Here is an 11066-nt window from a genome sequence, read left to right as displayed (position 1 = left end):
AGTATCAGTGCTACCTTACAGTAAGCAACAAAGGTTGAACTTAATGTGCTAATAATGCTAAAAGATGTTAACTATTTCTATGTATTAGTAAAAATCTTTTCAATTACTTGTAATTATTTTGCATAAATGGGGTATTTGTGTGTGTGTTTGCACATTCACATACAGGCTTACATTTATCCCTATATTTCCCTGTTGTTTTTCCATTTTAAGAGATAATAGTGGTACATACGAATTTACAGGTACAAACTAGTTGGAAAATGCTGACCTGACCTAGATTTGTAAATGATAAAGTGCTGACCCACTTTTCAAGTGCTGTATAATTTTTATAACATTTAGGTCAGGAATGTCATTTCTGGGTTTCCTTCGACCCCCAGAGAGGGATAAATGACTTTAGTTTTGTGTAAAAGCAGTAGTTATTTTTAAATCAAGTAAAATTGCTACTATTTGGAGTTTTAAGGATTTAAATCTTTGTTATTCAGTTCTTGTTTAAAGTGAATTTTAGTTAAACTGGAAGAATTAAATATGTCAATAAAAATGTATTTCCTGCATAGGTAACAGTCAACATTTAGCTCCCAGACAGTGTTATGCATAAAGAAGGCCCTTAATTAACAAATTGATTAAACAGTTTATTTTAATAGTCTTAATAAATAATTAAGCTGCATGTAGTTTAAGTGATCCAGGACTAATGAAAATACTATAGGCTTAATTAAGGTCTTATGGTTAGCAACCAGTCATTGAGCACTCTTTGGGCAAAGCATTGTTTCGCATATTAATATGTATATTTCTGCTGCTTTTTGCATAGTATTATTATTTGAACCTTTATACTGTTTGGATCTTTCCCCTTTTTTTCCTCTATTTCTAATGTTATAGATGGTTTCTTTTACTTAGAAGTATTTTTATTTATATGTCTAAAAACAAAACTCTGTATTGAATTCTTGTCTTTATAGTCAGTCTTAGTTAATATAGTTTTAACATTCAGGAATGAGTCAGAAATAAGAAATTATATCTGTATAGATAAAATGACAAAAATTGAATCTGAAATAAATATTGCTTACTTTCAAACTGACTTCAGTATAGCAAATTTTAAAAGATGTGTCAACATTGCAAATAATTTCATGTTTGAACATTAAGCTTTGTGTTGACCAATCTCTTGTCTATTCATTGATAAATGATTTTGTGTACTGTAGTAATGGCCAAATCAAAGTCTGAATTATTTTCATTGTTTCAAATGAACTGAGAAATTGTGATTTACTTTAAAATGATTATACAAAGTAACTGACTCATCAAGTTGATTTCCTTCTGGTTTGTATAAATTAGTACAGTAACATTAATTTGAAGTATATTAGGAGCTCTGATTAGCTATGAGCAGTGTGATAAGTCTGAAATATGGAAGGATAATAAAAGGGGCCTTTGGAGAAAAATAGTTGAGGATCTCCATTACCATTTTTTAGAAGACTGAGCACAACTATGAGAGGAATGAAAGGTCAAGGCAGGACTGCTGTATTCCACAACCACAAGAGTTACCATTCTGGTTGTATTTGAGGTTTGTGCTCCAGGTGCTCAAGCATCCCAGAGTCTAGGGAATGTTAATTGGATACTTCATAAAAAGGAAGTGTTTGTAGTTGTGGTAGACATAATGCCCCCACACACACAAACAAAAACAAACAAACACCTGCAAATATTTTATCTTACTATCTTATGATAAGTGAAAAGGAACTTTGCATATTTGATTAAGAATTTTGGAATGGGATGAGTGTCTTGAATTATGGGGAGAGGGGTGATTTAATCACAAGGACCCTTGTAAGAGGGAGGCAGGAGGGGCGGAGTCACAACAAAAGTGACTAGAGTAAAAGTGACTGTAGAGGTCAGAGTGATGAGGGGTCAGTAGCCCAGGAACGCAGGCAGCCTCTAGAAACTAGAAAAAGCAGAAGATAAATTCTTCCCTAGAACTCCTTAGTTCCAATGTGCCTTATTTAATGTTTACTTCATGAAGTTTTATTTCTTAAACTGGGTAGCATGCCATTGTATAACCCCCTGCCATTGTCACAGGGTGTCCTCATGGAAAACTAGGTAAACCTGAGATTGGAGAATTGTTTGAGGTTCTAGAATTTTCTGCCAGCCACGCTTCTTAAAGATGTCTCTCTTACAAATTAGGTGAGTCAGAAGAATACATTTTGTCTCATGTATAAGCACCTTAAGGCTGGCTGCTTGATAGAACTTTCTCTGAATTCCAGTTTGTGATACAAAAAGTCTTAGATATTGAAAGGAAATTACCTCAGGCCTTTATTTTACCCTACAGCCTGGGCTCTTAACAAAACATAAGGATATTTGCTTCTTCCTTCTGGATTTTCCGATTATCACTGACAAGTAAATATAAATGCAAAGGAGTGCATGGAGGTTTCTCTTGAGTTAACAAAATATTCAGCAGTCTGATCTACACTTTTTTTAATAACCTGCATTGTTAATTTAGAATATAAGTATGCTCTTGCATTTGTTTAAATATTATTTGTGATTATTTTCAAGTTCCTGTTTCATTCAGCATTTTTCAGCGACTGCTGTGCACTATTTTGTTTAATATTCACAGGGGTTAACCTAATTAAAATAAAGGATACAATCACAGTACAGATTAATGGGTGCTATCTTAGGCAGCTCTGTGCGTAACACATACTTGTCAAAGATCTTGACTCTTGGTGTGGAGAGTGGAGACAGGGAAGACTTCACAGAGGAGGTACCTCTTGAGTTGAGACCAGCAGTTTCAGTCAGTTCACCAGGCAAGGAAAACTAGATGGAAATGTGCAAAAATACGGAATACCTTGAAAAAGATTTCATGATTTAAAAGACCTGAAAAAAAATTAAGCACAGTAAATGAATTTTACTTCTCTTACCACCTTATCATCTTTCCATCTATTTTGTGATCAAATATGCTTCCTTTTTTCTTAGCTTCCTCCCTTTCCTTTAATAACACTTCCCTATTTAAAAATCTCAATTATTTTTCTACAGGACAGGAACATCTGTTTCCTCTAACCCTGAGACTAAAATTTTATATCAGCGGCTAACAGATGCTAAGCATTAAGAGGAATGCTTAGGTAGGCTAAGCAGTGGTAGACTAATGTCTAGAGGTTTGAAACGCTCTTTAGACCAGCCTGAGTACATCTTAAAGACTTTACCACCTAAGATTATTTGTTTAAATTTTAGGGTCTATAAACCCCAGGAACAAAGTTACATGTATTATGTATCGCATACTTGTAAATGATTTTCATTTGTAAATGGTTTTACATACAAATGTATATAACACACCCCACTTTTTAATAATAGGCATGTTTCTAAGTGCCTCTTAAAATCTTTTATTATGAAAAATTTAAACATACAAAGGTAGAAAGAAGAGCACAATGAAGCCTCATATACTCAGCATTTCATCAACCTCACACCACACACACACTGGATTATTTAAAAACCAATCCCAAACACCGTATCATTTAAGCATGTTTTTTAACAAGACATTCAGGGAAGGCAAAAGTATACATTGCAAAATCATGAATTTAGATACTCCATTAAGGAAGATGATAAACCTACTTTGCAAATTTATTTTCCAGCCACTTTACCACATAAATCCTTTGCTTAATAAATCTGCACATTGTTCCGTGCGTGTGCATTTCTGATTCTGTGGGGATGTTTTACATGCTTTTGTTTCTTCTGGAGCCTGTTTTTCTTGTTCTTTGCCTGACTAATTGTGCTCTTTCAAGGCTTGGTTCAGTTCCTGCTTTCTTCTTGAGTCTTTTCCTGACTTGACTTTATGAAAACCACTTTTCTGTCAGCGTGGCTCAGTAGTCACATACGCTACAGGGAGTTGCTATTTAGTTTTTAAAATATATGTCCTAACTCGATTATAGCTGCTGTGTGCCTCAGTTGTTTCATGTATAAAGTGAGGGTATTAATAACAGCATATGTGAGGATAAGTAAGATAATCCCAGCACTCAGTGAATATCAGTTATCATTGTTGTTAGCTTTTATAAAAGTCCTGGAGGAAAGGAATCATGCTATGTACTTTTCAATCCCATGTCTAGCCTCATACCCCAGACTAGATACTAAATACGTGTTTAGTTATATTGAGTGGAAGGAAATCTATGCTTTATATTTCATGGTGTTATCAAATACTATTTTTATCAACATACTCATATACATGTTCAAAAAATGACCTTTGAAAGGAAGATACTGTGTTTTCTATCTATAATTGATCATGAGTTCATTAATTTCGTTCAAGTTATAAAATGTATATCACTTGCCTTCACAGATGCAAAATTAAAATCCAATTCAATTAAAAACCAAGGCATATTAAATTTTACCCTTGCTATATCCATGAAGAAATGGTTTCCATACAAAAACAACTGTTAAAATAATACAGAAGATTTTTGCTTATCTTTTTCAGACCATAAAACTAACACTTAGAAAATTTGAGAGATCCAGAAAAGCTGAGAATTATGTTAAAAACCTTCTAGAGATAATCACTGCATTTTCACCTCTTCTTTGAATAAAGGTTTACATGGCTAAAGATAGGATTGTGAAATCTTACATGCTGCTTTTCCTACTAGTTAGCATTGTATGTAAGCATTTTTGTCCTTAAGGATATTGGTAAATAATGTATAATTTTAAAAAAAGGTTTTGAATAGTTTATAAATATTCTAAATATGTATAAAAGGTTAAAAATATTATGACAGTTTTTGACAGGGCTAGTTCCTTTGTTTAGAATTTTCTTGCTATTTCTTTTAAATTTATTTTTCCCTGTTCAACTTCAAAATCAGTTGTCTGTTTCAAAAATAAGTTGTTGGTATTAGGTTCACTTTAAATTTACAGATTAACTTTATGATGTTGCCTTCTAGTATAAGAACCAAATAAAGCACTTCATTCTGCTTCTGTATTCTTCAGTATGCTTTAAGGTTTTGACAGTTCTTTGATGCCAGTGTTGCACATATTTCATGTTAAGCTTATTCCTAGCAATTTTGCTATTGTAAATGAAGTCTTTTTTTCCAGTATGTCTTTTAACAGGTTGATAAATATAATCATGAAGCCTATTGATTTAAATATTTTAATTATGTACCCAAGCACCTTACTTAATTCCCTTATGATCTGTACTTGTTTTTCACTAGATTTTGGGGGGCTTATATATACAGTAGCATCTCTGTACTTTTTGTTTATTCAACCATCCCTTATAGGGCTCGAACTTTGTGTCAGATGCATAGTCAGGTACTGGAGATTGAGTCTGGTAAGACAATGCCCACTCTTCATGACTGAGTATTAATTATAATAAATGTGTAACAGTTTGCTATGGGAACAGAAAGGAACGTTCTATATGAAATAGGAGAGCAGAGGCCAATGCGTTCAAGGAGACTTCCTGGAAAAGATAATGCTTGAGCTGAATTTTGAATAAAGTCCACCTTCATTTTGCTATGACTGGAAACATGATTTTCTCTGTTAAATTTATTGAAAAACTTTTTATAAAGATTCATCAGTGAATGAGCAACTGCTTTTATTTCACCAAAACAGAATAAACTAGTATGAGTCAGTACATGGAACGTGACTGCTCAAATTTAAAGCATGCTTATCCTAAAAGAATTTCAGAATTGAAAAAAATGTTAGTCAACATTTAGTCTCTCTCCTCCCTCCACCCAGTTTTGCAGGTGTGAAACAGAGACTTAGAGAGAGGCTAGTGATTCAGTTGAGGTCAGGTAGCCAGCTACTTACTGGCAGAGCTTGGAGACTCTATGTCCTGCTTGTAGTCTGGGCCTCTAGAACATCTGTATGTATTATATATTGATTCAGCTTTGGTGACCTATGTTGGATTCGTGACATTTTTGGTAGTGTTTTTAAGTTGTTGAATTTAGAATTTTTGTTACATCTTCATCCCTTAGCTCAAAGAATGAAGAAGAAAGTACACTCTCGAAATACCTATTCGGTTTTAAGTGTTCTCAGACATGGCATTCTGCTTGCCTTTTTGAAGAAAAAAGTATGATTCTTTATATGGGCTTGTCTGGCATATTTTACCTTTGCAGTTTCTCTTTTGATACTAATTTTTCTTTTTCTCTTTTTAGTCTGCCATTTTCAATTTTCAGAGTCTGTTGACTGTAATCTTGCTGCTTATATGTACCTGTGCTTATATCCGGTCGTTGGCACCAAGCCTCCTGGACAGAAATAAAACTGGGTATGTTACTAATGATGCCTAATCATCCAAATTAGTTCTTATAGACATTGAATGTAAATTACTATAAACGTCATTAAACAGTTTAATTTCTACATGTAACTCAGTTTTTTGTAATAACTTTTACATTATTTTCTTCCTCCATTTTAAAAATCCAAAAACTTTATATTCACAGAATCTTATTAAATAAAAAGATAAATATCAGAAGTGACCTGAAGTTTATTAGACCGAAAAATATGTATATTTAAAAAGATGCAACAGGTAATTTTTCTGGGATCAAGAAAATAAAATAATTAGTGAAGTTGGTTAGTTATCACATTCTGAAAGCATTAAGCAGTTTGCAAGCACCATGTACATAAAAATAATAATATGACACTCCCTCTCTAATCCAAGACTGCTCTAATTATGTGAACTCCCTGTCTGTGTCACAAATTAAACATCTTTGAAGAAATGTATTTAGCTTACTTAAACTGTCTTGGGCATGTCACGTCCCTTTTAATAGATTCATGCTCCCCCAAAATTTGAACTTAATATTGTAACACAGAGAATTAAAGTGCCGTGTTCATAATGCAGAAATACATGTTGAATTTAACCAAAAGTAAGAGTATATTTTTAAAAAGAGACTGTGAGGTAAAAACTTTTCTTTGCCTTACATATTTATTAATTTCTATGAATGATTGTCTTAATTCTTTCTTGATAAGAGGCTGTACCTCACTTAATGATTTTAAGAAATAAAAAGATGAAATAATGGACTATTTCCCATGGGACTAATTATCTCCAGCACCTTTTTTGTTTTTAACAGGAAGAAAAAGGCCAAATTAGGATCCTGCAAGGTCAAACACTTCTTTTCCTCTAATAAAAGCTACAGAAGGCCAGGTGGTAGATAGTCAAGTATGAGAGTAATAATCCCTGCTCTCTTTCCTGCAGCCCTGTTCTGTCTGGAGTCATAATTAACATTAACTCAAACATCCCATTAGCTGGACCATGGGCTTTTCCCTACTTCTCCCTTTTTATTTCCTCGGGTTGTTTGAACACGTGTAAACGGATAAACAGAACTCTAACCAGTTTTGAATATTGAAAACCAGTAATCCTGTTCTAATAAACTGATCATCTGTCTCTGTTGGCCTGAGGGATTTTATTTAATTTACTAAAGTTGGAAACAGATGCTGTTTGTCCATCAGTTTTTATTACAACCCCCACTTCCTTTGTAGACATTGTCCTCTCATCATTCCACCTTTTTTTCTGAACTCCTATTGCACTTAGCCTTTGGCACTCGATTTAATACTTTGTCCATTTGTTGATGTTACAAATAATTGTATTTGTTTCTTACTTGTGTGTGAAATCTTTTTACCCAACCAGTTTTATTTCCTCCTTTCTTTCCTCCTTTCCTTCCTCTATTAACTATTACTTATAGTTAAAGCATGTGGTAGAAACCATTAAACATTCTCATTGACCCATTGCTTAGATTTCTCATATAATACGTAGCTTCTATCTAAAAGATACTTTTAAGTGTTTATTTCATTAAAGAATAGTCCCATAGTAGTAGAATAGAATATACTTTGTTGATTCTATTATAAAGAAAGTAGATTGCATGTGGAAATAGGTCTGCTCCTCATTCCTATGGGAGCAGGAATACATCCATAACATGCCACATTAAGAAAAAAAAGGAGTTCTCAGGGCTGCCAACCTTACAGTAGAGGTTGAGTAGTAGTATATTTCTCCTACATAAAAGACCAAAAAAATAGGATGCCTATTTTTACATTTTAAAGTTTATGTTGATACAGTCAACTGTTTGAAAGCTTTTTAAAAAACGTAGTTTCTATTTATATAAATATTAAGCCCCATTTTATTTTAACTTATATAAGAAATATTTTCTGTAGAAAAAAATGTATAGGCCATTTGTTTTTGTTGTTACAACACGTATTTTTTCTGAGGCTGTAAATTTCCCTTTATTGTAGTGAGTACTCCATACTTAAGTGCAGATGTCTGGGTCGCATGCATAAAGCACGTTTTTGATGCCTTCAACTGCTGCTGCTTCAGATAACATAGAAATAAAAAGCAGCAGAAAGATACTGCTACTTTGTCCAGTTTCCTAATAGCTTTATCACCAGTTATACTTATTGGTTTACAGCCATAGAAATTAAGCAGCATAACTGTTTTACCAAGGATTAAAATTCCTGTGTTTTAATGAATAGCATTTGGAACATTACAGAAATATGTCTAAGAAATATGTCTAAATATGTTTAAAAAGCCAAAGTAGTACTGGTATATCCTTCAGTGGCCAACTTGGGAATATTTTTTACTTAAATAGCTTTTAATATATTAACTGTGTTGTACCAACCTTCTGATCATACTTAATAGAATATTAGGCCTGAAAAGACCTTGACTGTGATCATTTGGTTTCAGACTGTGCTCTGTGGGACTTTAAGCTTCCTGTGGAAGAACTCCAGGTATCCTGCCTCTGAATCCCTCAAGCAGAGTAGCTTTAAATCAGTAGTGCATATTATAACCAGTAGGTTTTTAGAATCAAGGAACCATTTGTCACTAACCAGTTGTTTTCCATTTTTGGTGAAATGTGAGCCGATTTTAAGTGATATCTGGAGTTATTGTCACATGTTCCTTTAACCTGTGTATTACTGAGCACAGCACATGTTAGTCACTGTTCTAAAGACTTTCTGTGAAGTAACTCATTTAATCCTTTTAACAAAAGGATAAAATAACCACAGTTATGCAACCGATTAAGTAGGATTGAATTTAGACATAGTATGGCCCTTATATTATCCTACATTACTTTCAAGAATATATATGATTTTTGTCCTTTTAGTCTTGTAGTAAAATTGTTTCACCTGTCAGAATGGTCATTCTTCAGAATAACTTATATTTTACTCCTTTCATTTAATCTGAAGTAAGAGAGTTTTTGCTTTGAGGTCAGGACGTTGTTATACTTCAGAGGAGGAACCTATATAGAACTTAACTGAACCAGTATTTTCTTTCAGTCTTAGTTATTCTAATATAATGATTCATTAGCCAGCCATTTCTTTGGGCAAAAAATGTGTAATATAAGCTTCTCTGGAATTTAAGGATTTTGATTTTGTTACGCCAATCCTAACTTACCAGAATAAGTAATGTTAATTTATCTTGATTTGTAACCATGCATAGCACCATTTATTATTCAATTCTGTCAGACCAACAAAATAGTTATCCACAGTGTTTATATTTTTTCTGATATTTATTAAATGACTTGACCGCTGTTTTTTTTTTCTTATGCTGGTACTTTTTATATGTCAAATAAATGATATGTATATATATAATACTTATTTAATTCTTAATATGTTCATTTATAGAATTGAAATGGACATCTTTATTTTAATTCTCTTTATTTTTAGAATGTGTTTTAAATGCCATATTTAATTAACTCATATACAGTGTCCCTAAACTAGGATTTTCTACTTATTTTGAGAACATAGGCACATGTTTTTGTATTCTTCTTTATGGAATAACATAGTTATATAGATGCTGTCACTGGAGTTCATGGTTATAAATTATTTAAATGTAGATCTACATTTTTTAAAGACAAAATAGTAAGCCCTTGTGCTAATTTTTGCCACTTTCACATTAATTTACCCTAGGTTTAATCTATGACACGACGTGCATTCCAGTTAGCAACAGTGTATATACGTTGATGGTGGTTAAGTTATTGTGTTCTACTTCCTACATAAGTGGCTCGACATCAAACAAATTTCAGTTTTGAAGCAAAGCATCAGAAGTTAAAATACTAGTATAATGAATTGTCTGTGAGTCTGAGAGAATGATTTACCTTTTCCAGTAATCAATAGCTACTTTTTTCTTTTTTATTCTACGCAGACTGTTGGGTATATTTTGGAAGTGTGCCAGAATTGGTAAGTGTCTCTGTAATCTTCCTTCATTTCTTCAGCAATAAATTGTTGGCCAGTTTACTTATATCCTATTCATACGAGTCAAATGTCAGTTTAAAGTGCAGGCTTCCTAATTTTCTGCAATTTTGCAAAAGTTTGTAGCGTTCTACCAAATTCTTTTCAGTGGCTACCTCATGATACTTTATTAGCAGGGAGATGGAAAATTTCTCTCTTGAAGTTCAGGTATTAAATACTATGCATTCCTGGTTTTGAGAAGATTTTAGACAAATATGTATAGTGTTATGCACGTATGCTTATAGTAGGGAGCATCTTGTTCTGTACAATGTGTACCATTTTGATAACTGAGGATGAATTTCCCGTCAGCGAAAGACTTGCTGAGCAACTACCCAACATAATCATTTTATTGCCCTATGCTAAGTCATAGACTGTTATTTGTTGCTTTTAGATAACATTAACTTTTATCTTTTAAACCCAGGTGGTCATAGCTGAGCTTTATTCTATTGGTTAAAGTTAACATAAATGTGATTTTCTTTTAACTTTTCACAATAAGATTAGTAGCATCTTAAGTGTATTTATGTTTAAATAATAATATACTCTTGTCTTATTCCACTATGTACATGACATTTAGCACAATGCTCAGCAGCACATACTAGACTCTCAAATGATTGGTAATGAATGAATTAAAATGTATTATATTGCTGTAATTCACCAGTACTCTTGAATAATAGAGATTATATACCCTCTTTAACATGCCTTGTTCCAAAAACACTACTTTGGTGCATTTGTTACTTACATCACTTGGACTGAAAAATGTCTATTTCTCTTTGAAATGTCTTGTCCTCTTTGAAATTATTTGCATGACCCCTCCCTCAAAAACATGATTTTTATACTCTTCTTCTAGTATTGCATTTGTACATAACTACTTTTTTTTATAAGGCTGCCAGGCTTTCATAATGAAGAAAATAGCTAATCTAACA

The 11066-nt window shown here is 32.9% G+C and overlaps 1 non-coding gene across 1 annotated transcript; it reads left to right on the top strand.

Annotated features, from left to right (window-relative positions):
* Positions 1-7780: 7780 nt before the first annotated feature.
* Positions 7781-7922, top strand: LOC148093487 (small nucleolar RNA U109). The gene has a single exon (XR_015714354.1). It is a non-coding gene; the product is annotated as a small nucleolar RNA U109 (small nucleolar RNA).
* The last annotated feature ends 3144 nt before the right edge of the window (positions 7923-11066 follow it).

The sequence above is a fragment of the Miniopterus natalensis genome, chromosome 3, assembly GCF_054644295.1.
Source record: "Miniopterus natalensis isolate mMinNat1 chromosome 3, mMinNat1.hap1, whole genome shotgun sequence".
Taxonomy (NCBI): domain Eukaryota; kingdom Metazoa; phylum Chordata; class Mammalia; order Chiroptera; family Miniopteridae; genus Miniopterus; species Miniopterus natalensis.
This window is presented reverse-complemented; position numbering and strand designations above follow the sequence as displayed.